Below are 25,593 nucleotides of genomic sequence, written 5' to 3' on the forward strand. Positions count from 1 at the left end.
ACCATCATGTGGTTGCGAAAATGCGACCCATGATCTGTAACTATAGCCTGTGGTACGCCGAACCTGGCGACTACATGATTGAAAAAGAAAAGGGCAGCTGTTTCACCAGTGTTATCCAATGTAGGCATCGCCTCGGCCCATTTGGTAAAATAGTCAACAGCGACTATAATATACCCATGCCCCCCGGTCGAGGTGGGGTTACATTGCATGAAATAGATGCCTCACTTGGCGAAGGGCCCAATAGCAACTATCGGCTGTAAGGGTGCGGGTGGTCGTCTGGTTTTGCTATCAAAAATTTGACAAGCATGGTAACTTCTGACTGCGGTTATGCAATCTTTGAACATGGTTGGCCAGAAGTATCCTGCTCGTAAGATTTTTTGTGATGTTGCATATCCAGATTGATGCCCCCCACACGCGCCTGAATGACACTCATTCAGGGCTTTTTCGGCCTCCTCATGGGTAAGGCACCTCCTCAGAACTGTATCGACACCACGACGGTAAAGTGTATCACCGACGATCATATAGTCTTTTACTTGGTATCGTATACGTTTTTGTTCGGAGCGAGAGGTGTTTGGCCTGAACCTTTGGGTTTGGAGATAAACTATGATATCTCCATACCACTCATCGCTTGCAGATATCAGAAACAAACTTTCGTCCACGATTGACTCTTCCGATGTTTCATCGTTGGACGACGATGGGAGATCGCACAATAATTCTGCGAAAACTAGAGCTTTCTTTGATTTGGACTTTACAAATTCCAGATCAAACTCTTGAAGGATCGCTATCCATTTTGAATATTTTCCCCCCAGCAACTGTCGCGACAGTATATAAGTCATGGGGTTGCAATCTGACAAGATGGTAGTTTTCCGAAAGAGGACATAATGTCGAAACCTTTGAATTGCTTGAACAGCTGCAAGCGCTAGTTTTTCAACATAAGAATATTTACTCTCCGTATCATTTAAGTTTTTACTTAAATAATATATAGGATGTTCAATTCCATCGACTTCTTGAACTAAAACCATCGCAATGGTCGTATCCGCTGCAGCCAGATACAGGTTAAAATCTCTTTGATAGTCCGGGGCGTATATTAATGATGCTTTTACTAGACAATCTTTTAGAGCATCAAAGGAAGCTTGCGCCACGTGGTCCCAGACAAAAGGTACATCCTTTTTCAAAAGACGAGTATAACCCTTAGCAAGTTCTATGTAATTTGGAATGAACCTCCTTAGAAAGTTCGCTTTCCCTTGGAGTTTCTGAATCTGAAGCAAATTTGAAGGTGGAGGCAAATTAATGATTGCCTGAACCTTGCAGGGGTCGAGACGAATCCCATCCTTAAAGACTACAAAGCCAAGTAAACGACCAGAACCGACGTAAAACACACATTTGTGTGGGTTGAGTCTTATCTTGTAGTGTTGGCAACGTAGAAATATTGCTCTTAAATGCTGCGGATGATCAGTCCGCTTTCGCGAATGAGCCGGAAGATCGTCGAGATAAGGTTGAACAATGTTCTTGATGTCATGGAAGGCATAATTCATCGCCCTTTGAAACGTCGCCCCTGCGTTCTTCAAACCAAAGGGTACTTTTCGATAAGCGAATGTGCCCCACGGACAAATAAATGCAGTCTTTCACTGGTCCTGTGGGCGGATATTTATTTGATTATACCCGGAAAATCCATCCATAAATGAAAAGATTTCACATCCGACGCATTCATCAATTATCTGGTCGATGAAGGGTGTAGGGTAGTTGTCCTTCGGACAAGCTTGGTTTACATCCCTATAATCGACACACACTCTAATCGTCCCTTGTTTCTTCATAACAGGGACAATATTCGATACCCAATCGGTTAGAGGAACCGGGTAGATGAATCCAGCATGGAGAAGTTTTTCAACTTCTGCCTTAATGGCAGCGGCTTTCTTGGGGTGCACCTGCCGAAGCCGTTGTCTTACTGGTTTGACATCAGGATACATTTTAATTTCATGTTCAACGATACTCGAGTCGATGCCTGGAATTTCATCATATGACCAAGAAAAGACATCTCTGAATTCGCGAAAAAGAGCGTTATATATTTCCAGTTCTGAAGGGGAACAACCTTTGCTGACATAAATATTCTCTACAACATCTGTTTTAGTCAAGATATTTATGGCTATAGTCTCTTCAATATTGGATAAGTTTCGCTCGGAATCCACCGTGTTTACAGTATTTGTTAGGAATTCAAAAACTGAAGGGTGATAAAGATCACTTTGAGTATCTTCTTCATATTCCGGAAGAAGGGAACGATGGTGGTGATCATTCCATGGTGCCCCCTCAATCATCATTGATTGTAAGATTCCTTCGTCAGTCCCATGTACTTTCGACCAAGGATCTAATGGGGTTCCATATTCTCTAGACCTATCTACCCAAACGCTTGACGAGCGTTGATTTGGGTTCGCCTCCCATGCTTGAAACATTGATTGCTACAATATTTCTAAAGAGCTTGGGGGCAAAACCATTGTATGATCCATGTTGACATTGTCTTTTGCGACCTTCGTGGAAGATATCATGTTGCAGGTTGCTACAAACGGTACATTTCCTATGTAAATAGGAGGTGGTAGCGCGAAAGTTCCCATCAATGTGGGGTCTTTCAATAATCCTACTCCGATATCTTGAATTGAATGGTTGCTCTCATGGATCATGGGAATGCTTCCTGTAACTTGTGAACCATTAGGGAGGAAGTTTTGTTGGTCGACGACCGTAATCCCTCCTTCAAACGGGAATGCGATCTTCCTAAAATAAGTCGACACAACAGCTGTCATGGCATAAATCCATGGTCTACCTAGTAGGATGTTATAGTCAAGATTTCCATCAATGACCTCAACATCAATTTCTACTGTTTTTCCTCCTAGTTCAAATTTCAAGTTATTAAGGATACCGTAAGGGGTATAAGTCCTTCCGTCGAAATCTTTTAATGTTGTCGATGATCGCGACAAGGTTGGAGATCCTAAAGTTTTCCAGCAGCTCATCGACATAATACATGTTGATGCTCCCTCATCAATAATTGTTCTGTGAACAGTTTTGTTGAGGGCTTTCACTTGAATAAGGAAAGCTAGTTGAGCTGGTAACTGAGGATCGTATCCCTTGTGATCAAAGGACACAAGATTGGAATCCTTAGGATCAACCCCACCAATTGCTGATAACAATACCTGCCTTTGGGTTGGACAATTTTGTAATACCTCAAGAGTCGACATGGCGGATGGAGATTGGGCCAAATCTTCCACTATGTTATAATGCTACGCCGCTCTGGCGCGAGGATTAAATGTCGACTTGTGTACTACACCCTTTGGCGGTTTTATTGTTAATTCAGGAATGATGGGCGGTACAACTTCTGTCGAAGTTGTTGTCGAACTACTTGGTTGATCTTTACCTTTTTCGTTCGACAGCTGAGGATTCCCATAATCTTTGTTCCTTGTCGAAATCAAAGCATCATTCTGTTGTTTTGAAACCGACAACATAAGTACTTGCGACGGGGAAGCATTTCCACTATCAACCAGATTTTGACCTGGGTTGGGAAATGGATCAGTTAACACAGCTGAGGTTTGGGAACTTTTAAAGAACCTCTTTAACTCAGCTTTGAATGGGCAATTCTTTGTGCTATGATCCTTATCATCACATATTAGACATGGATAATTTTGTTTCCCCTTCCCAGGAGGGTTTGAAGAATTTTTTCCAGGGGATGACTCTCCCTGTTTCTTCTTCTTCCCTTTGTTTTGCTTCTTCTTGCTTCCTGGTTGATTGGTTTCTTTGCCTTTATCTTCTGATACGGCATTTACTTCTGAAGCAAGAATTTCTTCTTTTGAATTTTGATCCGAATTCTTACGGGCTTTCTTTGACGAAGCCTTTATCGATTTCGCATTTGCCGTGCCAATCACACCGTCACCGGCATGAGAGTCACTATTTGATTTAGGAGGAGGAGGAATTGAAAATTCTGGTCTAGGGGCGTCAGGTATCTTGTCGTAGAGCGTGCCGGACTGAGTATAAACTAAGTCCAAATACTGGGCACGAGCAATGACTTGCTCCTCTGTTACGACTCCCCCCTTGGCCACATCTTCCGTAATAGCAGGAAGTAACGACTTTATAAACCATTCAGCTAATAGCTGATCAGGAACGTATGTTTTCACCATCCTACGACGACGATGCCACTCATGTATATGATCAGATATATGGGTGGCAGTTGTCTGTTTGAAGTTGGTTAATATTTCTGTTCTCGTTTCATACCTCATCGGTAATTGAAAATGGGTTAAGAAAGTCGTGGATAGGGAACAAAAATTGTCGAAAGAGGCTCTTGGCAATTCAATATACCATTTAGCCGCTGGACCTGTCAATGTCCTCTGAAAAAGGCGAAGCCTTGTCGAATCGTCGTTTAGGGTGTTTGACGAACACCACAGATGAAAAGTCATCACGTGATTCGATGGGTCTTCACCTGGATTTCCATTGAATTTAGGAATGTCAGATGGAAGTTTATGAGGAATCGCTGGCCACCAAGGGGCATAAGCAATCAGATCGTTGGTTAACCGGTGTAAATCGGGTAACTCTAAAGTCGCCACGAATGGTAACTGTTGATTCAGGTTAGGCGAAGCATAACCAGGGTACAATGGAATCGCTTGAGCAGTGGGCCTTTGCATACCAGCATAATGTAATTGATGTTGGTATGACTGATACGGTTGGTGGACTTGACCACTGTAAAGTGGTTGGTTTTGACCATTTTGGATATACGGTTGTCCACTGTTCGCAAAGATCTGCTGCTCAGAACCTTGGTACACTTGCTGGAATTGCGGTTGTTGGTATTGCACTAGCCACGGTTGTGAAGCCATGTTCTGCTGTGCTATGCTAACCGTTGGACCGAGGTGTGGGGTAATTGTACCCATTTGAACCTGTGTCGCCCCACCAGTTGGCGATTGTGGTTGTGACCCATGGTCAAGGGGCTGTTGCATTATAACCTGAGAAATCTGAGGTTGACATGCAACAGGCATTGCTTGAACTTGTGACACTGTTACAATAGCCGGTGTGGTTGGGATGTTCGTCATAGGTACACACTGTTGCATAGAATATACAACCCTTGGTTGTTGAGGTAGCATAGGCACCCAACTACTTGATGCAATTCCAGTATAACCTGAATACTGTTGAGAACTGCCATATGGATATCCTCCCAGAGGAGGTAATGAAAGGGCATATTGCCCCCCATATGGTAGCAATCCGGAACTCATAGGGATTGTTAGTCCTTGAGGACTGGATGGCCCAAATTGACCTCCATGAGGATCAATCTGTCGAGTTTCAACATAAGAGTTGCCGGGTATTACTCCGGATGAACAAACTGGAACAGACCATACTGTCGAAATAGTCCCTTGGTGGACTCCTTCTAGCTGCTGTGAGCTAGTTGGGACAGCTGGTATGCCGGCAAACATCGTCGGAGTGACGGCAGGGGCTTCTGCTGTCGATGTGTCATTTGACACAGTCCTAGATGATGACGGTTGTTCAGACATCTTAAGTCTATCCAATAGATTGCCTAGCGATTCTACAGGAACTTCCACTTGTGGTGGATTAACTTCTGATGAAGGAAATAGAGTGACCCCGACTCCAAAATGAGTTGGAGTACTTGCTTGCGGATCCTCTGCAATTTCCTCTATCGCAATCAAACCCGGTGGAAGAGGAAGACCGTCAGGTCCGTAAAATATTTCTGGTGCCGAAGAAGTGGTTGCTTCGACAGCGACAGTTGTTTGAGGAACAAAACTTTGTGGACCGGTTACAGATGGAACTGGTTCAGTTATACAAGTATTTGCCCCTAGACTAGGATCAGTATTACCGTCCTTCTGTGGCTATTGAAATTCTTCTATAGAGGCAGGGTTTCCAGAAATGTTAGGAGTAATCGGAACCTCAGATGCAGTTGGAACACTTGTTCTAACTTTTAAAGGAGATTTTGAACCAGTTAAACGAGTTCACTTTGTCCGTACTGTTTTCGATTTTGGAGACAAAGACGGTTGACTCGTAAGCCTCCGCGAACGACGGGGTTTCAATTGACTTTCTTCCACGATTGTGGATTACTCGATCAACCAAAATATTAAAAGGGGAAATTTGTGTTTCCGAATTGAATGAATTTTATTAGACGCCTTTAGACACAACTTGCTTTTTCACTTTTTAAGAGTCGAGAAAAAGCTAAAGATGACTCTAGTCTCCTTCGATGTATTAACGAGCCCGAAGTGACAAATGCTCGGTTGGACTTTTTCAGTTATAGAGTTTGAAAAAGGCCAAAAGAAACTACTCTGGAGATCTAGGCAGAGGGTGTGCCAAACCTTTCGCAAAACCACAGAATACGTTTTACGGTACGGGTGGTCGATCTTCGTGAATGTTGTGTTCACTGCATTGCGATCATTAGGGCGGCCGACACGGCTTCCTATGGATAAAAGATATATGCCTATAGGGGTCTCCCAATATATACACGACGGTACGTGGGAGCACAAGTCTGTATTAGTGCCACCGACTCTCAGGAGGAATCACCCACCTTCGTCGAGATCGACAGTCACTACGTTTAACGACGCCGGAACACGTCTCTAGCTTAGACCTCTATGTGTTTGCATTATGTTTCAAAGCGTTGTTAGGTTCATTCAATATATTTTAAGTTGATCTTTTTAAAGTTTGCCTTTCAAGGTTCACCACGAGATGTTTGATACAAATTCCTAAACGCAGTCTAAGATGAGAAGCAAGCTTTTTCAATCTTTTCGACTTATGAAAATCTTAACTACTGAGGGAAAAGAAAGACAAAATATTTTCACACAGATCAAAGAGCATACACTAATGCACTTTTTCCTAAATCAACATGCAAACTTACCAAATGCAAAATGCACAATGCAAGTATTTCTTTTCTCTTTCTTAATGTTGGTGCAATACAAAAAGAAAGCTGTTGTATAATTTCGAATTCAATTCCAGGTGAAAGCAAACAAGCTTGTCCAAAATCAAAAGACACCTTAAGATTTACTTGTTTCGACACTAGAAATACATAAATTCAAACCATATGACGAAAGCAAAAGCTCAATCAGCTATGAACAGCAAACAAACTAACTCTTGAGATCAAAACGACACTTATCACAGGTCTAGATCTAAGAGGCCACAGCAAGACTAGTTCACTTTCGTTATGGGAAACTGCAAATGATATAAGAAATACACAAAGAACAAATACAGTTTCTTTATACAACCGAGGTGGAATAGTGGCAAGGAAAGTTGGTTTCAGATAGGTACATTGACAGATAACAGGCTGCAAAAACAAGGATGAAAACAGGGCAATAAACAGGAGGGAACCCCAGTAGCACTAGGCAAAACTGGTTCAGCGCAGGTAGTACACTGGCAGTTTGACCTTCAGCGCAGGTAGCCCCTTTGGGAACTGCACTGAAATGCAGACTACCTTCACAGTGCCTGCACTGAAGAGATAAACTTTCGTTTTTCTCAGTTTCCAGGTCACAGATTGCTCAAAAATTCACAGTTTTTGGCCAAATCAGAAGCTATCAGTCAAGTACACACTAAGGGATGAAAAGGAGGATAAAAAGCTATCACTAAGAGCTATTTAGAGTCCTTGTGGATCAGCTCTTCAAATCATAAACATGCCCAGAAACTGAGCTAGAGTAGCTGCCCTCTACTTTGCATTTGAAAGATCCAAATGCAGTTCGATTCGGTACTCCCTGTGTTTATGAAATGAATAGAAAAAAACACAAACAACCAACAAGATACGTTCCCCAGCGGAGTCGCCAATTTGTTGTTGGGAAAAGTATCCAATACGGAATGACCCTATCCCACTCTAAGGGTGATAGTACCTCAGCAACAATCAAAGCAAAGCTATTTGAGATTACTTCTTTATGAGATGTAAGAGAGAGGAGGAAGAGATCCACTAACCGATGTCTTCGCTAATGATTGATCCAATCTTCTCTCCTTGCTGCTTGCTCCCAGCTCCTTGCTCTTTCACTGGCCCAGCTACACCAAGATCCTGCAAAATGGCAAGAGAGGGAAACTAAAAGAAGCATACATTCATAATTGATTCAAGGATTAGAATAAATCAAATACAAAAGTATAGCAATACACCATTGAGACACATGCATATAGAAGAACCTCAAATGCTTCATTAATGGAAGAAGTAAAGTTCAGGAAGTAATATAACCATAAAAGGCCCAATCCAGCATCACCTCCCAGCAGAAAGAAATCTCCTCTTCACCTCCTTCAAGCAAATCACCCAATAGTTCTATACTCAAACCAATAGCACTTCCTTACATTCACAAGATTCCAGCCTCCATAGACCTCATGAGAGAGCTCTATATATAGGAGTTTTTTGAGAAAGGATGAGTCAGCTTGTAGCTAGCATGAAGCTGACTAGTGTCCTCTCCCACTTCAGTTATTCTTCAGTTCTTGAGTCCACTTGGAGGTTCTTGCTTCCACTTGGAGATCTAGACCCTCTTACTCATCACCAGTCGAATTCCCTGATACAAGTGTCATTTTGGAAGCTTCCTGGGCATTGACACCTTGAGGAATGACTGTGCCACTTGGCCAAACTCGCCCAGCGCAGGTAGCCTTCTTTGCAGTTGACATTCAGCGCAGGTACACAGTGGAGCAGTTGACATTCAGCGCAGATGCTCAGTGGAGCAGTTGACATGATCCAGAATTAGCTTGTTTTTGAGTGTTTTCAGGTGGAGAACTGATATTTAGTGTTGTGGTTTGCTGACCTTGTTCCTCTAGGGGTAGGAACAACATGTTTAGGGACTTTGGATCCCTCAGATTATTGACATTTCATGCTTCATGCTGTAAGGCACAAAAATGTCTATAACACTATAATAACCTTCTAACCCCATGAATGATCTTACCTCATCCACATTTCTAGGAGTTGCCCATTCCATTATAGCTTTTATAATTTTCGGATCCACTCTTATGCCTTCCTTGGAAACAACATGTCCCAATTAATGTAACTTTGTCTAAAATAAATTGCATTTACTACGCTTGGCATACAACTGATTCTCTCTTAGAAATATCAACACTAATGCTAAGTGTTCGACATTATCTTCCTCATTATTAGAATATATCAATATATCATCAATGAATACAATGAAAAACTTGTCCACATAAGGAGAAACACACTATTCATCAAGAACATGAAAGTAGCTATAGAATTAGTCAAACCAAATGGAAGTAAAAAAAACTCATAATTCCCATACCTAGTCTGGAAAGTAGTCTTGTATATGTCCTCTTCTTTAATGCGTACTTGATGATATCCATATATCAATTCAATCTTCGAGAACACTGTTTCTCCCTTCAACTGGTCGAACAAGTCATCAATCCTCGGCAATAGATACCTGTTCTTGATGGTCACTTTGTTCAACTGCTTGTAATCAATGTGTAACCTAGGATTAACATCCTTCTTCTTCAAGGTGATACACTTGGCCTAATGTATCCCTTGGAAAGAATTTCCTTCAACCACAACTTCAACTCTACTAACTCTCATGTACTCATCATGTATGGTGCCTTTGATGCTGGTGCTACCCCTAGTACCAAATCAAAAGAAAATTACACTTCCCTGTGAGGTGACAACTCTGAAATATATGTGGGAAACACATCTTGAAATTGTTGTAAAACTGGATACCTTCTCAATTCCTATGCACCCTCAACATCCTTGCCTCTATCACTAGAAATATGCACTGCAAATAACACACACCCTTTTCTATGACTGCCCTTTTCCTTCATAGTTGTAACCATTCAGACTAATGTAGCTTTCTTCTTACCCTACAAGATTATTTGTTCTCCATTGTCATCCAAGCACTCAATAGCCTTGTCATAACAATCCACCTTAGTCCCGTGAAGATACAACCAGTCCATACCCAATAGAATATTGTATGATCCCAATGGAAGCACATTCAAATGTGTTGATGTAGGCATACCATTCAACTTAAATGCATAAGACCTTGCCCAATGATGAACTATTTTCTTTATACCTGTAGCCAACTACACTAACCAAGATTATACATGCACTTATTTATCCAAACCACACTTATCCACCAGGCCAGGATTAACATAACTATAATTAGATCCATGGTCAATCAAAATAGAAACAAATTTATCACAAAGCTTACCATCCATCTCGATAATATATGCATGGTCATCTATCTGCCTATTATCCAGTGTAGAAATTTGAATAATATAACACTTATTCAAAGAGATTATCCTGATTATACACTCTTTGCAGAATGCATGCATAATACATAACCTCCTCTACCATTGATCATCAATTTGCGGAATTAAAAACAATCGCATGCGCACATTGAACCATCAATCACACATATCAACACACACAGTATGTAATGGGGAAAGCATACAGCTGAAAACCCCCAACTATCTGTATATTATAATGATAGAGAACATGTAACAATACATAGTACAATACTCCTCACAAGTACTCAGTACTATCTCCATATGCTAGACACAAACTAGCTCAGATCTGAACAAGTCACGGGTTCAAATCTCCTCCACTGTTTGTCTGCCTCTACTGCGTGATCCAAGTTGAGAATGGATTAGATCTAAGTTCGAATTCCCTTGGCTTGTACTACGCAATCCTCATTGGCAAGCTCAATCAATGATTGTGCAAATCTCATGCACAGCTATTGTTATGAAACTAGCTCAAGAAAAGATAGAAAATATAGTTCAACGCCTTAGAATTCAGCCTCTTCGAGGGGGAAACCTCCTTTACATTACATAAATGAACAATTCTTGGATGATACAAATGAAAAGACCTCCTTTATATATATAGGAGTCCAAGGGGTCATAACATAATCAAAGCCGACATAACAATAATAATATAAGGGCACAATAATAACAATAGTGGGCTTCTATGGGGCACAATAGTAACAATATGGGCACTACATGGGTACATCAATATAATAAGTGGGTTGTACTAATAACAATAAGGGGTTACACTAGTAGTATAGGGGCCTAACATGCCCCTCTCCTTCAAAAAGCATTGTCCTCAATGCTTGAGTAGTTCTTGATGCTTTTGTATAAAACCCTCCCATGTGGAATCTTCAGCGGGTAAGTTCTTCCACTTGATGAGATACTCTGAAATTGATTGATTTCATAGCTGTCGGGTTCTTGTTTCTGTGACTGCTCCAGGTTCCAATATGATTTTTCTTTCCTCTTCAATTTCTGGCAATATTATTTGAATTGGGATCTTTTTCAACTTTTGAATAAGTGGCCATACTTCTTCGTCCTTCTTCCATTCATCCCTTGCTTCATTTATCCAATCTAGTTGGATAATAGAAATAGCACAAAACAATGCTTCCACATCCTCATCCTTGAAGAGTCTTCCCATTCGGTAAGGTCGCCATTTTTTAAGTGCATGTAGTATTGCCAACATTTCCTTCTCAAAAGTAGCTCTCTTCAGATGTAGCAATAAAAATACCCAATCACCTACATCAAAACATTTTTCACTATGATGTTGATCTACCTGTTGTTTCATTTGATTTTGCACCGAAGTGGCGTTATCCTTTAAAATTTGGAGAACTTGTTGTTGATGCTCAATGTGATATTTCTTTGCTTGAACCTTTTTCTTCTTGATATGTCCTTCTATCTCTGGAGTTTGAAGAGTGGTAATTTATTCCAATCCTTTACAAGATATGGTCAAATTCATTTCTTGATGCTCAATGTGGTCTTTCACTTATTGAACATTTTTATTCTTGATATGTCCTTCTATCTTGATAGTTTGAGGAGTGGTAATTTCAACCAATGAATTACAAGATATGGTTGGATTCATTTCTTCTTTCTTGATGTGATCTTTCACTTCTTTCACCTTTTTCTTCTTGATATGTCCTTCTATCTTGACAGTTTGAGGAGTGGTAATTATTGCCAATGCTTTACAAGATATGGTCTGATTCATTTCTTCTTTCTCTGGGGTGGGGTCCTGGCGTATATCTTCTTCTTTTGATGTTTCTTGATCCTTTTCTTCCTCCTCTTCATATTCTATATAAAATAATTTCTTCTCAGCACACTTATGACCTTCAGTGCATTTTCTATCACAATTGTAACAAAGCCCTTTTTCTCTTTTTTCTTCCAATTGTTGTGGTGTAACCCTTGTAGGTTGTGGAAGGCTAGGAGAAACAACACTTCCATATTTATAGTTGTGAGGGATATGCTTCTTGGTTTCCATAATTTTTCTTTCCAATATGTCACAAATCCCTTTTACTCTTTCCAATTGTTGTGGAGTTGCTCTAAAGAAGGTGTTGCTCTTTGTATCCTCGTAATGTGCTATCATTTCCTCCGTGAAAATTGACCACGTAACAAGTTGTTTACGAGAACAAAGCCCTTCATACCATAAAAATTGATCTGGTTCTAAATATGAAGATGCAATACATACCTTTTGTAACAGTGGTACACCATGTAGATCAAAATATTGCTCCATCTGAAGTATCCAATTTACCGGATCCTTTCCATCAAACTTCCTCATCTTGCTTTTTCTTGATTTTAGGAGCTCAATCTTGAAATGACTGTAACTCTGTAATTTCGGATCTTTAAGTTCTGAAATTGTGATCTGTGGTAGCCCTCTTTGTTCTCTTTCCAATGCCACCAGTTTGATCGAAATTGGATTCTCCAAGAAAGAGTTATGCATAATCTCCCAAGGTGACCTGATTATAGACCTTTCCAGAAGAGCGAACTTGTATGAAGTGCCACGTGTTAGTTTTTTCGACCTTTGGCTCTGAAAAAGATATACAAGAAACTACAGTCTGTCCTCTTTCTGTACCTTCTTACTAAATTTCAATCCAATGCTCAAAGAGAAAGTTATGATGATTTTCCCTAGGTCACCTGTTTGGAATGTAATTCAAGAGTCTATAAAAATACCAACTTCCTCAGATCATATCTCCGCATATATAGCACAAAAAGCTCTGAAATTTGGACCCAAGATTTAGCGCGATTTCTTCTCAAATGGGTTTTTTTTGCAACTTCTGAAACGTCGCAGAAAAAAAAGTTATAGCGAAAATTCCATGATGACCTGTTTGGAGCAGCGAAACCCTAGAATCCAAAGCTCTGATCCCAAATGTTATGAAACCAACTCAAGAAAAGATAGAAAAGATATATCAATGCCTTAGAATTTAGCCTCTTCGAGGGGGCAACCTCCTTTACATTACATAAATGAACAATTCTTGGATGATACAAATGAAAAGACCTCCTTTATATATATAGGAGTCCAAGGGGTCATAACATAATCAGAGCCGACATAACAATAATAATGTAAGGGCACAATAATAACAATAGTGGGCTTCTATGGGGCACAATAGTAACAATATGGGCACTACATGGGTACATCAATATAATAAGTGGGTTGTACTAATAACAATAAGGGGTTACACTAGTATATAGGGGCCTAACAGCTATAGTCACAACTGATAGTAGTCTCACCCTTTCACCCACCTCTAACACTTGTCTCCACTAAACTGTCCATGCAATGAGTTAACTGATGTATTCTTTAGTTGATTTATGAGTTAATAATTAGTGAATTAATTAATAATTAATTCACATCACTCATCACTAGTGTATTTGGCATTTAGACTAAATACAACTAGTTCAACTAAGTCAAACTGAACACAACTCCATCAACTCCTCAATCAACTCCACCAAACTCAATCACTTGAGTTCTAACTAAAGTCCATCATGCAATAGCTCAACTAACCCATAGGAAAAGCGTATTTCCTTCTGGAAGTTGCATGTGCCACATCCGTAGCTCGAACTGAAGTGCTGCAAGAGGATAAGATAATGTTTATAGTCCAAATATTATTAAGAGCTAATAATATTCGACTGTTCTATTTTTTGACTGGCAGTCTAAAAATAGACTCCACCCATATGTCTAAAAATAGAGGTCCATCTATTTTTACCAACATGACCAGTCATCCATAAATAGCATCCTACAACTCATAGACCATGATCCATATGTTTAAAAATAGACATAGTCTAAAAATAGACATTGCGCCAAAAATAGCATGCAACCCACTTAGTGAAGGCGACTTCTTTTCACTAAGCTCCATCATCTTGTTGCATTTTCAACACTCCCTCTCAACAAGATATGGATTATCTACAACCCCTATCCTGCCTTTGTGGTATTCGAATTTTCTCCTGGTGAGTGCCTTCGTCAAGATATCAACATCCCGATCCTCCGTGGGAATGTATGAAAGTAACATGATTCTCCACTGCACACAATCTCTGATATGATGGTACTTGATGTCAATGTGCTTGGATCTATCAGGAAATACTGGATTAGCCGAGATTTTAATGCAACTCTGGTTATCACAATAAATCATAGTAGGCTCCAAGTGTGACCCGAACAACCCGACTAGGATCTTCCTCATCCATATAGCTTCGCATGCAGCCAAACTTGCTGCCATATACTCGGCCTCTGCTGAACTGAGTGCCATGGATCTCTGCTTCCTACTGTACCAAGAAACTGTTGTCGACCCGATATTGAAGATCCCTCCAGATGTGCTCTTTCTCTCCGTTGGGCTCCCTGCCCAATCTGCATCCGTGAAGCCACATAGATTCACCTCATCCTCCTGTCTGTACCACAATCCATATCCTGATGCACCTCTGAGATAACGCAATACATGCTTTCCTGCCTTCCAGAAGAGATTGGTTGGCTTAACCATAGCTTGTGAAAGCTGGTTAATAGCATAGGAAATACCGGTTCGTGTATTGACCAGATACATAAGCGACCCCACCAACTGTCAATAAATAGTGGCATCCACTACCTTCGTTGAGGTAGCATCCTCCTTCCTCCAACCTCTAGGAAGAGGAGTATCAACAGGCTTACAGCCATGCATGTTGAACTTCTCCAGTATCTCCCGGGCATACTTACCCTGAGAAACAAATAGTCCATCACTGCGCTACCAAATTTCCAATCCCAGGAAATAATGAAGGAGGCCCAAGTCCTTCATCTCAAGCTCTCTAGCAAGATCCTCCTTGCATGAAAGTATCAATAAATCATCTCCCGTCAAAATCAAATCATCTACATAAAGTACAATGATCAACAACTTACCCTCCACCACAAACTGGTATAGGTTAGGATCTGCCTCACTCTTGGAGAATCCAAGTCTGGTGAAATAACTATCTATCCGTGTGTACCAAGCACGAGTTGCTTGTTTCAACCCATACAACGCTCTCTTGAGCCTGCACACATGCGACTCGCTACTGAAGATCTTGAAACCTTTGGGCTGCTCTATGTACACCTCCTCCTCAATGACTCCATTGAGGAATGCAGTCTTCACATCCATCTAATGGATGTGCCACCCCATCTGTGCTGAGAGAGCAAGAATCGTCCGTATGGAAGAATACCTTGCGACAGGTGCAAAGGTCTCCTCATAATCGATCCCCTCTATCTGTGAGAAGCCTCGAGAAACAAATCTTGCCTTGTACTTCTCCACACACCTATCAACTACCTGCTTCACTTTGTAGATCCATCTCGAACCCACCATTGATTTCCCCTCCGGTCTTGGGACAATCTCCCATGCACTGTTTCTGACAATCGAATCATACTCTTCCACCATGGCATCTACCCATGCGGGATCCTCCACAGCTTCCTCGAAAGAGGATGGCTCAGTCACGACACATTTGCTCACAAGAGCCATGTATCCAGTGTACCGATCAGGTGACTGTCTCTGTCTATGCTGTGTTGTAGGTGGTCCTACAACCTTCTCTGCATCTTGAGTCAGTCGCTCAGCTTCTGTAGTGCGCTTTCGCCCTCTGATGGTTGGCGTTGCATGAGTGGTCTCTTCCACTCCATGAACTTCATCTTGTGGCTGATCCACATCCTGAAGCTCATCCTTAGGAACTAATAGATCCACATCTGCATGCAAGTGTGGCTCCCTCTTAAGCGAACACTTCATGGTTTTCTCCTCCTGAAATTTGATATCCCATCGCAAAACAGTCTTGTGACTATCTGGAAAATACACACGATAGTTGTGGGGTGTATCAGTGTACCCCACAAATATCCCAACCTCTGCGGTCAGCTCCAACTTCTTCCTAACATCCTTCGTCACATGCATGTAAACAGGAGAACCAAAAATCCTCAAATGGGAAATATCAGGCCTCTTACCAGAATAATCCTCCTCAGGTGTACTCATGCCAAGTATCTTGTGAGGACAACGGTTCTGCACATATACTGCAATATTGCATGCCTTCGCCCACAAGTAAAGGGGTAGGCCCTGATCATGCAACATCGCCCGTGCAGCACCCATGATCGTTCTGTTCTTCCGCTCAGCAACCCCGTTTTGTTGTGGGTTATGGGGAGCTATGAGCTCTCTTCGAATCCCTTCTGCGCTGCAGAAGTCCTTGAACTCGCCAGAGATGAATTCACCACCATTCTCGCTCCTAAGAACCTTCACCTTCTTCCCCGATTCCTTCTCTACCAGTGCTTTGAACTCACAGAACTTTGAGTATGTCTCGCTCTTCTTCTGCATGAAGAAGATCCAGCACTTTCGAGAGAAATCATCAACAAAGATCACATAGTACTTGTGCTTTGTTGTCGAAGCTACTGAGAAAAGTCCACACACATCTGTGTGAATTCTCTCAAGGATCGTCGTGGCACGACTATCCTTCTCGTAAAAGGTGGCTTTCACAAATTTTCCCAAATTACACCCCTTGCACTGATCTGACTGCGCAAGAGTGCCTTTAGGAAGCCCAATAGAAATCTACTGCAGTATCTTCAAGGCTCCATGGTGAAGGTGGCCCAATCTCCGGTGCCACAGCTCGCCATCATCCTAGCTCACCAATCCTTCTACCTTGCATGCCATTTTTGCGCAACCATCTACATGCAATTGATAGAGGTTCTTGACTCGAACCCCTATCTTCCGGGTTTCTCTAGTTGTCTTACTGTGTAGGAAAGCCTTTCCCTCACTGAAGATAACATCATATCCCTTGTCTTCTAACATCGCCACAGAGATAAGATTCTTATTCAATCCTAGAACATGCATCACTTCCTTCAATACGAAGGGTTTACCAGACTCCCTCTTAAAGGAAATGGTACCGATACCGGTCGCACTGTATCTACCATCATCTCCCATCTCGATGTGCACTCCAAGATATTTCTCATCCAGATCAGAAAACAAATCTCGATCTCCTGTCATGTGAAAAGACGCACCACTGTCCAAGAACCATACCGATCCCATCACACTTGATACCAAGCATGCGATCAGCAAAAAATCCAGCTCAAAATGTGAGGCTAAGGTCTCTCCCGTTGCAGATCCAGCAGCTTGCTTATTTTTCTTCTTCTACGGACAATTTGTGGCATAATGTCCGTGCTCGTGATAGTGAAAGCACTTCACCTTGGACATCTCCTACTTCTTGCCTTTCGCACTGGAATGAGAAGCTTTCTTTTTCTTCTCCTTCTTTGCTTTGGCAGCCAAAGCGCAATTTTCTTCATCAGATGCCTTTGATGAAGATTCGTCCCTGGTATTCCACCCGATCTCCTCTTACACAAGATTAGACCAAAGTCTCTCCCATCCTGGCAATTTTTCCCAACCATTGACAGAGTCCTGATAGGAATGCCAACTCTTCAGAAGACCAAGGAGAGCCAATCTCACCAAGTCCTCATCATCGACAGTCACCCCCACACTTCTCAGCTCATCCCAGCATTGGGTGAACTTCGTGAGATACTTGGGCATACTGTCTCCTTTCTCACACTTAATGTTTCTGAGTTTATCCTTGAGTGCCAACTTCCTCTGGTCGCTCTTGCTTTGGAATAAATCTGTCAACTCTTTCCACATCGAGTATGAAGAAGCCTTTCCATGCAGGTTGGATGCAATGTGATCCTTCACGCCCTCCAACAGAACCCTTCGACACTTTGCTGTCTTCTTTTGCCAAGCCTCAACTTGAGCAGCATCAATAGGCTTTGGGACCTTAGCATCTATGAACTCCTTCAACCCATTGCCATCTAACACCGCCTCCATCTTGTATTTCCATGCAATATAATTCGAGCTGTCCTCAAGGGCATACTCCAATCGCAATCTGTTGAAAGACATTTCAACTTCGACACCAAGAAAACACTGCTGCAAATTCGAATTCCACCAGCTCAAAACTCAACTGCTTCTGATCTAAAATTCGTGAGAACAAAGTATTTCTCGTACAGAGATTGAATGTATGGTCATTTACCAGATATCTCACCTTCCAAAAGAAGGATGAATCCAAAGGCTACCTGGCCCGATTACAGACTCTGCCTGAAGAAATAAATTGTAATCACTTTCTGAATAATAGATCTGATAACCAACTTCGCCCTGATACCATGTAGAAATTTGAATAATATAACACTTATTCACAGAGATTATCCTGATTATAAACTATTTGTGGAATGCATGTATAATACATAACCTCCTCTACCATTGATCATCAATTTGCAGAATTAAAAACAATTGCATGCGCACATTGAAACATCAATCGCACATATCAACACAGTATGTAATGGGGAAAGAATACATCTAAAAACCCCCAACTATCTGTATATTATAATGATAGAGAACATGTAACAATACATAGTACAATACTCCTCACAAGTACTCAATACTATCTCCACATGCTACACACAAACTAGCTCAGATCTGAACAAGTCACGGGTTCAAATCTCCTCCACTGTTTGCTTGCCTCTACTGCGCAATCCAAGTTGAGAATGGACCAGATCCAAGTTCGAATTCCCTTGGCTTGTACTGCGCAATCCTCATTGGTAATCTCAATTAATGATTGTGCAAATATCATGCACATATAGTCACAACTGATAGTAGTCTCACCCTTTCACCCACCTCTAACACTTGTCTCCATTGAACTGTCCATGCACTGACTTAACTGATGTATTCTTTAGTTGATTTATGAGTTAATAATTAGTGAATTAATTAATAATTAATTCACATCACTCATCACTAGTGTATTTGGCAGTTAGACTAAATACAACTAGTTCAACTAAGTCAAACTGAACACAACTCCATCAACTCCTCAATCAACTCCACCAAACTCAATCACTTGAGTTCTAACTAAATTCCATCATGCAATATCTCAACTAACCCATAGGAAAAGTGTATTTCCTTTTTGCAGTTGCATGTGCCACATCCGTAGCTCGAACTGAAGTGCTGCAAGAGGATAAGATAATGTTTATAGTCCAAATATTATTAAGAGCTAATAATATTCAATTGTTCTATTTTTTGACTGGCAGTCTAAAAATAGACTCTGCCCATATGTCTAAAAATATAGGTCCATCTATTTTTACCAACATGACCAATCATCCATAAATAGCATCCTGCAACTCATAGATCATGATCCATATGTCTAAAAATAGACATAGTCTAAAAATAGACTTTGCGCCAAAAATATCCTGTGGCCCACTTAGTGAAGGCGACTTCTTTTCACTAAGCTTCATCATCTTGTTGCATTTTCAACATCCAGCATTTCATAACTCCATGGAATGCTCTACCCAACATCCCCAACCGTCTGTGTGTCCTGTGCACTGTAAATCTGAGGCCTACCACCCTGATTCTGTGGAAAATCTCTCTTGAGATGCTCCTTATCACATGTCCAACACTGCAACCATCCCTTACCATCACCTTTATTCTGTTGTTCTCTAGGCTGAGGTCCATTAAACTTCTTGTAAGGTGCAAAAAAAAATTTCTCACCTGCATCCTAAGGTCTTGTTTTCTTTGGTTTCCATTTACCTTTAGCTTTGTCTTTCCCTTTCCAACCTTGTCGAGACTCTGACTTTCACTTTGATTTCTCATAACAATGCTTTAATTTCCTAATGACTTCCTCAAGTGATCGAGGCTCATCATGGTCAATCCGATCTCTAAATTCTAATGGCAATCCACTGAAAAATCTCTGAACTTTGGATTTTTCATCCTTAAGATACAATACATACCTCAACAACTCCAGGAACTTGGTCGTATACTTGTCATCTGTCATTGACCCCATCTTTAGCTCATAGAATTCCTTGGATTTGCTATCGTATTACCTCTCTGACAAATATTTCTTCCTAAAAAGTCTCTTGAATTCATGCCATCTCAACTCCTCTATCCTAGTGTCTCTAACCCGCTTCACGTCTTCCCACTAGATGTCTGCTTTCCCTTTGAGGCTGAAGATAGCTATTTCGGCCTTCATATTCTCCATGTAATCATGAATCTCAAAGAACTTATTCATCCCGAGTAGCCATACCTCTGCATCCTCTGGATTCATCAAATCCCCATCAAAGGTAGGTGGCTTTGTTTTCTTGAAATCATTTGGAAAATATCCCCTGTCACTCCTACTGTAAGGATGATAACGATGATGACCATGATACATGTTAGAACCAAAACTAGAATAGAACCTCTGTCCATAACATCTCTTATCAGGTGTGTCCAAAATCATACCATCTTTGATCATGTCATCTGTTGGGTGATTTAGTTGTCCGCTAAATCCCTGTCATTTAATTTATCAATCCGGGGAATCGTAAACTTAGAAGCAAACCAATATATATGGGACCTTAGATGAAACAGGTGTAAGAAGTTTGTTTAGAATGGAAATGCATATTACAAATCTAAACTATCAGATCTATTCTATGAAAGCATAAAAATAATGTTTGATCAATGGAATTATTCTACTTTAGAAGATAGAGAAGAGTCTCTTGTTCAAGAGTCCTGGTTGTCCTTCTACCATCTTTCTATAATAACATTGCCAAACACCTAAGAAAGCAGGAAAGAAAGCATGTAAATGAAAGCAAGTAAATATTGTTTTCAGTTCAGTTCTTAATGGAGAAGAGTCTCCTAACTTAGGAGGACTTGATTTCTCTAGATACTGAAAGGGAATCAATATTCACATAAATGTAATCTAGGAAAGCATAAGAGAAAGTAAATCTTATTTCAATTTAATCTAGCTCATGGAGAAGAGACTCCTAACTTAGGAGTTCCTAGTTTTCCTTCTCACATCAAAACTAGCTATTGAAAGGAGATCAACCTTCACACAACAAAACATGGCCACAACATGAATTCATACTAAAATTATCTACAAGTATTTACAAGAAAGAAATAAGATGAACATCATAATTAAGATTAGTATATTCACAACATTACTTTACAACAAAGTGCACTTATCTTAGTATGGGGATCCTTCCATTCCTCAATGAGCACACATGAACAATTATCACACCTTAAGAATCAAACAACACTCATAACTCATGATTTGGAGAAAATGGTATTATTCATGTTGAATGAACATAAATCTAATGCTAATGAATAACTGATAATTGTTTTCTCTCCCTCCTCCTCCTTCATTACATGATTTGGAGGATGCTCCTCTTATTTATACATGAATTATGGATATCTACTCAATAAATGTAGATCCCTTAAATATCTACTAGACCCACACTTGTCTCAACTTATCCCTAAATACTAGATACAAATCCCATGACACATCAAAATCTCCATGATCTTCCTCCTTGGAATATGGTCCACCTCTTGAGTTGAAATTCGAATTTGATCTTGGGAGGCCACATAAGGGTGCCTTGGAAGCTTCCAAATGATCTACACATGTCATCAAACTCAAGCCACTTTTAGGTATAAGCAAATGCACGTTATTTCTCTAACTTTTAATCATAAATTCACTCTAAATACATGAAATTAATAACTTTGGAAAATGAGAATATAAACTCATATGGTAATGGAAATATAGGGTTATGTAATGATAATATGGTGAAATGAGATGAAAAAATGAGGATAAAAGGTGAAAATGGAGTGAAAATTAAGGTTAATTTGGAGGCCCAACATACTCCCCAACTTAAGTTATTGCATGTCCTCATGCAATCTATTGCATTGATCATGATTTGATCTTTTGAATTGTCTTGCTTTTACATGAACTCTGGCTGATGTCGATTTTTTAACTTCACATAATTTCCTTTTTGACAATTTTGTTCTTTTTTTTTGCAAAGTCTTCTCTTTTAAAAACATTTGCTTGCAACATATTATTTTGGTTGGTTCTTGTGTGACAACCAAAATTTGTTTAGTATTGATTCTTGTATAACAATACTTTCATTATTTTTGTGTTGCATCAAAAGACTTTGAAAACATTTAATCGAGTGCAACATATTAGTTTGGTTGGTTCTTGTGTAACAACCAAAATTTACTTAGTATTGGTTCTTGTGTAACAATACTTTCATTGTTTTTGTGTTGCATCAAAAGTCTTTGAAAACATGTAATCAACCTTTCTTTCTTTGATCATTATTTGCAAAACATGTAACATTTGAATCATAATGCAATAGTAGTTGTTTGGAAAAAGTATGTTGGTTAGAAAAAGTATGTTGGGTAGGATGATATGTGTAGAAAGGATATATATGACATATGGAAGGTGATAATGGAATATGGATGTGAATATGAACATGGTGAAACATTTTCCAAAAATTATAATTTTAGTATTAAAGGAATTGTATGATAAAAAGCTATGAAAGAACATACCTTTACTTACCTGAGTGGACAAACTGTGTATATGTAGAAATGTGTAGCTATTGTTGTTGAATCATGGAATGAAGAATACTAGAATGTGATCTGTGTCTTGGTTGCATATATGATGGATGAAGTCGAGAATGTAGATCCTTTATTACTGCTACTGAAACTGTTCCAAAGTAATCTGCTCCTGAGTCATATAGTCTTCATCTCGTCCCATATCGTGGCACAATTCTTTCCATGTGAATGAATGTGTCGATGTCGAACATGGAAAGAAGTCATTGGATTACCGAACATTGATGAATGTCGTTAACCAATGCGAGGCAAACTCACCATTAATGTCAATGAGTGCCAAGGTACCCAAGTACATCTTGCGAAGTGCGAATGAATGAGCTGATGTCGAGCCACTTGCAAGATCCAAAAAACAAGGGACATTAATGTATTCCCATTGTTCGTTGGCGAGAAGACTTGCCATTAGGGCATGCAAGCCTCAAGGTACTAATAATGACTCTAGTCTTTATCCCAGATAAGGTGCTAAGGTCGATGGGTCAAGACTTGTTGAAAGGTGGGCCTTAAGGAATCCCACATCAGTCAACACGAGTTCGTACAAATGATTGGTAGGACTATAGATAGAAGATGTTATGGTCAAGCAGTTTTTATGGCAAGGAAATCGAGGCAATGTAGAGATATGGATGGTTTATTCATGAGGGAAAAATATGAACTGAATGGAGGTAAAAATGTATGCGACTCAGAAAAGTAGACATGTATGAAGTCATAATGGATAAGTCAATGAATCAATGGACTTTAACATGGATGACTGATGAGGCTTTGAAAGAGAAGTGTGGGAAACAAATCATGACAACAAAACATTTTTCTGTAGCCACAAATGTCACGACATTTGCAATTAACTCCTTCAAGCTTCAATAATGAATGTGATTTCGAGAAATCACATCTTCATGGACTTGGATCATCGCGCAACTGTCAAAGCTCAGTTTAAATCTTGCATGAAAATTGTTAGAGCTTTTTTGAAGAACATAAAATTCAAGTATGAGTATGAATGCTTAGCAACCAATATAAAATGAAATGAATTTTTTTTTTTACCTGTTTCCTTTGTGCGCTTGTTCCTAACTCCAACAAGACAAGTTAGCGTAAAATGTTTTCAGCTGATGTCCATTTGCAATTTTTTTTTCATTTTTTTTGAAATTTTTTTTATTTTTATTTTTTAATTGGTTTTTTTTTTTTTAATTGTTCTAGTTTTTTTTTTTAATGGCTTTGATTTGTTTTTTTTTTATGTTTATTTGTTTTTAAATTGTTTTTTTTTTTTTTTTTTTTAATTGTTTTGTGTTTTTTATTTTTTAATTTTTTTTAATTAACTTTTTTCTTTCTAAATCTAAAATTTTTATTGTTAAAATAAAATAAAATAAAAATAATAAAATCACAAATTTTGTGTTTATTTGATTTTTTTTTATTTTTTATTGTTTTGATTTTTTTTTATTTTTTTTTATTTTTTATGGTTTTTTTTGAATTTTTTTTTAACTGAAATAATTATTTATTTAATTTACAAACTTAAAAACAAAGGAATGAAAATCTAAAATGATAAAGCTAACCCAAAAAAATAAAAATAAAAACTAAATCTAAATTAGAATAAAACTAAAAAGAAAACGAAAACTATGAATACTATATGCAGGAAAAGTAATTTTAAACTAAATTGAAAACAGAGAAAATTGTGGGGGTTGACAGACAACCATAAGGTTAAAAGAGAGCCAAAAGCCAAAAGCAATACCGGTGGAATCGATCGTGGATTAACGAATTCGACGGAGATCCACAACCACCGCATTACACAAAAAAAACCAAGCTTGAATAATCCCTTGTCAATACAGAGGTGATCTGTGAGGGAATCCCTTTCTCCTGCTGATGGAGGGGGGAATCACAGATTTCGGTGAGCAAGACACCATCATCCCTCCACCACACCTATTGTTGTTGCTGCTGCACAATTTTTTAGGCAACGGGAAAACGGCGTGAGCTGCTGTGCCGCTGCCGAAAAGCCAGCATTCATCTCTGTCACTGGCAGAGGACGTTGAAGACAATGACTCTTCTGGGTACATTTCTTCTCCTCCTTCCATCTCCAGTTTTTCATCCTTGGGGCTTTGGCTTGTAGGAGATGACGATGGTGACAAAAACTCCCTCAGTTGCAGTGAATTGCAAGATTGCAGCACGGTTGAAAGATTTTTCACCACGTCTACCTTGCATCTGACAGAGCAATAACGGTAGGGTTCCTGCAGCACCCTGTCACAGGTCTCACAAGAATTCCCCAGGCCCTTCGATAGTCGAGACTGTGGCCTCTGGTTCAAGAACACCACTCTAGCACTGTTGGTGATATAGGTCTTCGAACCTGCAGAAGGCGATGGGAACGATGGGAAAAGAGGCAATGTTGACAAATGCTGGCACTGCAATCCACGCAAAAGATGTTGACTTCATTCTTCTTGTGCTCCAAATGAATGGAACAAGGTGTAAAAGGATTGGTTTGTTAACAGAGCCTCCAACCATGCCGGTTTTTGTGGAACAACGGAGAGAGCATATCCAACCATGTTATGCGGAGCTGAGTGCTGCTAGACCACACCTGCACAGAGCATCCCACCAAAATGCAGCGGAAATGGAAGAAATGAGAAATGAATGGACGGGTGGGAAAAGGATTTCGACGGGAGGTGGATGATGTACCATGTGATGAGCCATTGAAGAGAAGAAGTTTGTTAATATAAGTACTCAATCTCCTATCCAACTTAATGAAGTTTTTATTTTCACATTCAGTTTGCCAGCGAATCAGGGGTAATGGTGTCCACGTACTCGAAAATCTTGGCAGTGGTATCGTAGCCCTAGTCCCACCTGTTACTGGCATCATGATTGACATTATATGGTTCCAATAAATCAGGTTTTTGAATGATTCGCGGCCTGGGATATTGAGATCATGCAGAGAGAGATCACAGGAAATCAGATAAAAATAGGATAACATTTAATTGAAATAGAAAGGCCGATTTTTGGAGGATTTTTGTCCAAGTTTAATGCAGTTGAAACCGCCATAAAATAATTCACATCGCTGATTGTTTTGGAGCTGGAG

General features: G+C 39.9%; 1 pseudogene; it reads right to left on the reverse strand.

Moving 5' to 3' along the window:
- Positions 1-24,349: 24,349 nt before the first annotated feature.
- On the reverse strand, positions 24,350-25,153 carry LOC149228523 (protein RGF1 INDUCIBLE TRANSCRIPTION FACTOR 1-like; annotated as a pseudogene).
- Positions 25,154-25,593: the final 440 nt, after the last annotated feature.

The sequence above is a fragment of the Pinus tabuliformis genome, chromosome J (assembly GCF_031772625.1).
Source record: "Pinus tabuliformis cultivar Carrire ecotype Pingquan chromosome J, CPIR1, whole genome shotgun sequence".
Lineage (NCBI taxonomy): Eukaryota > Viridiplantae > Streptophyta > Pinopsida > Pinales > Pinaceae > Pinus > Pinus tabuliformis.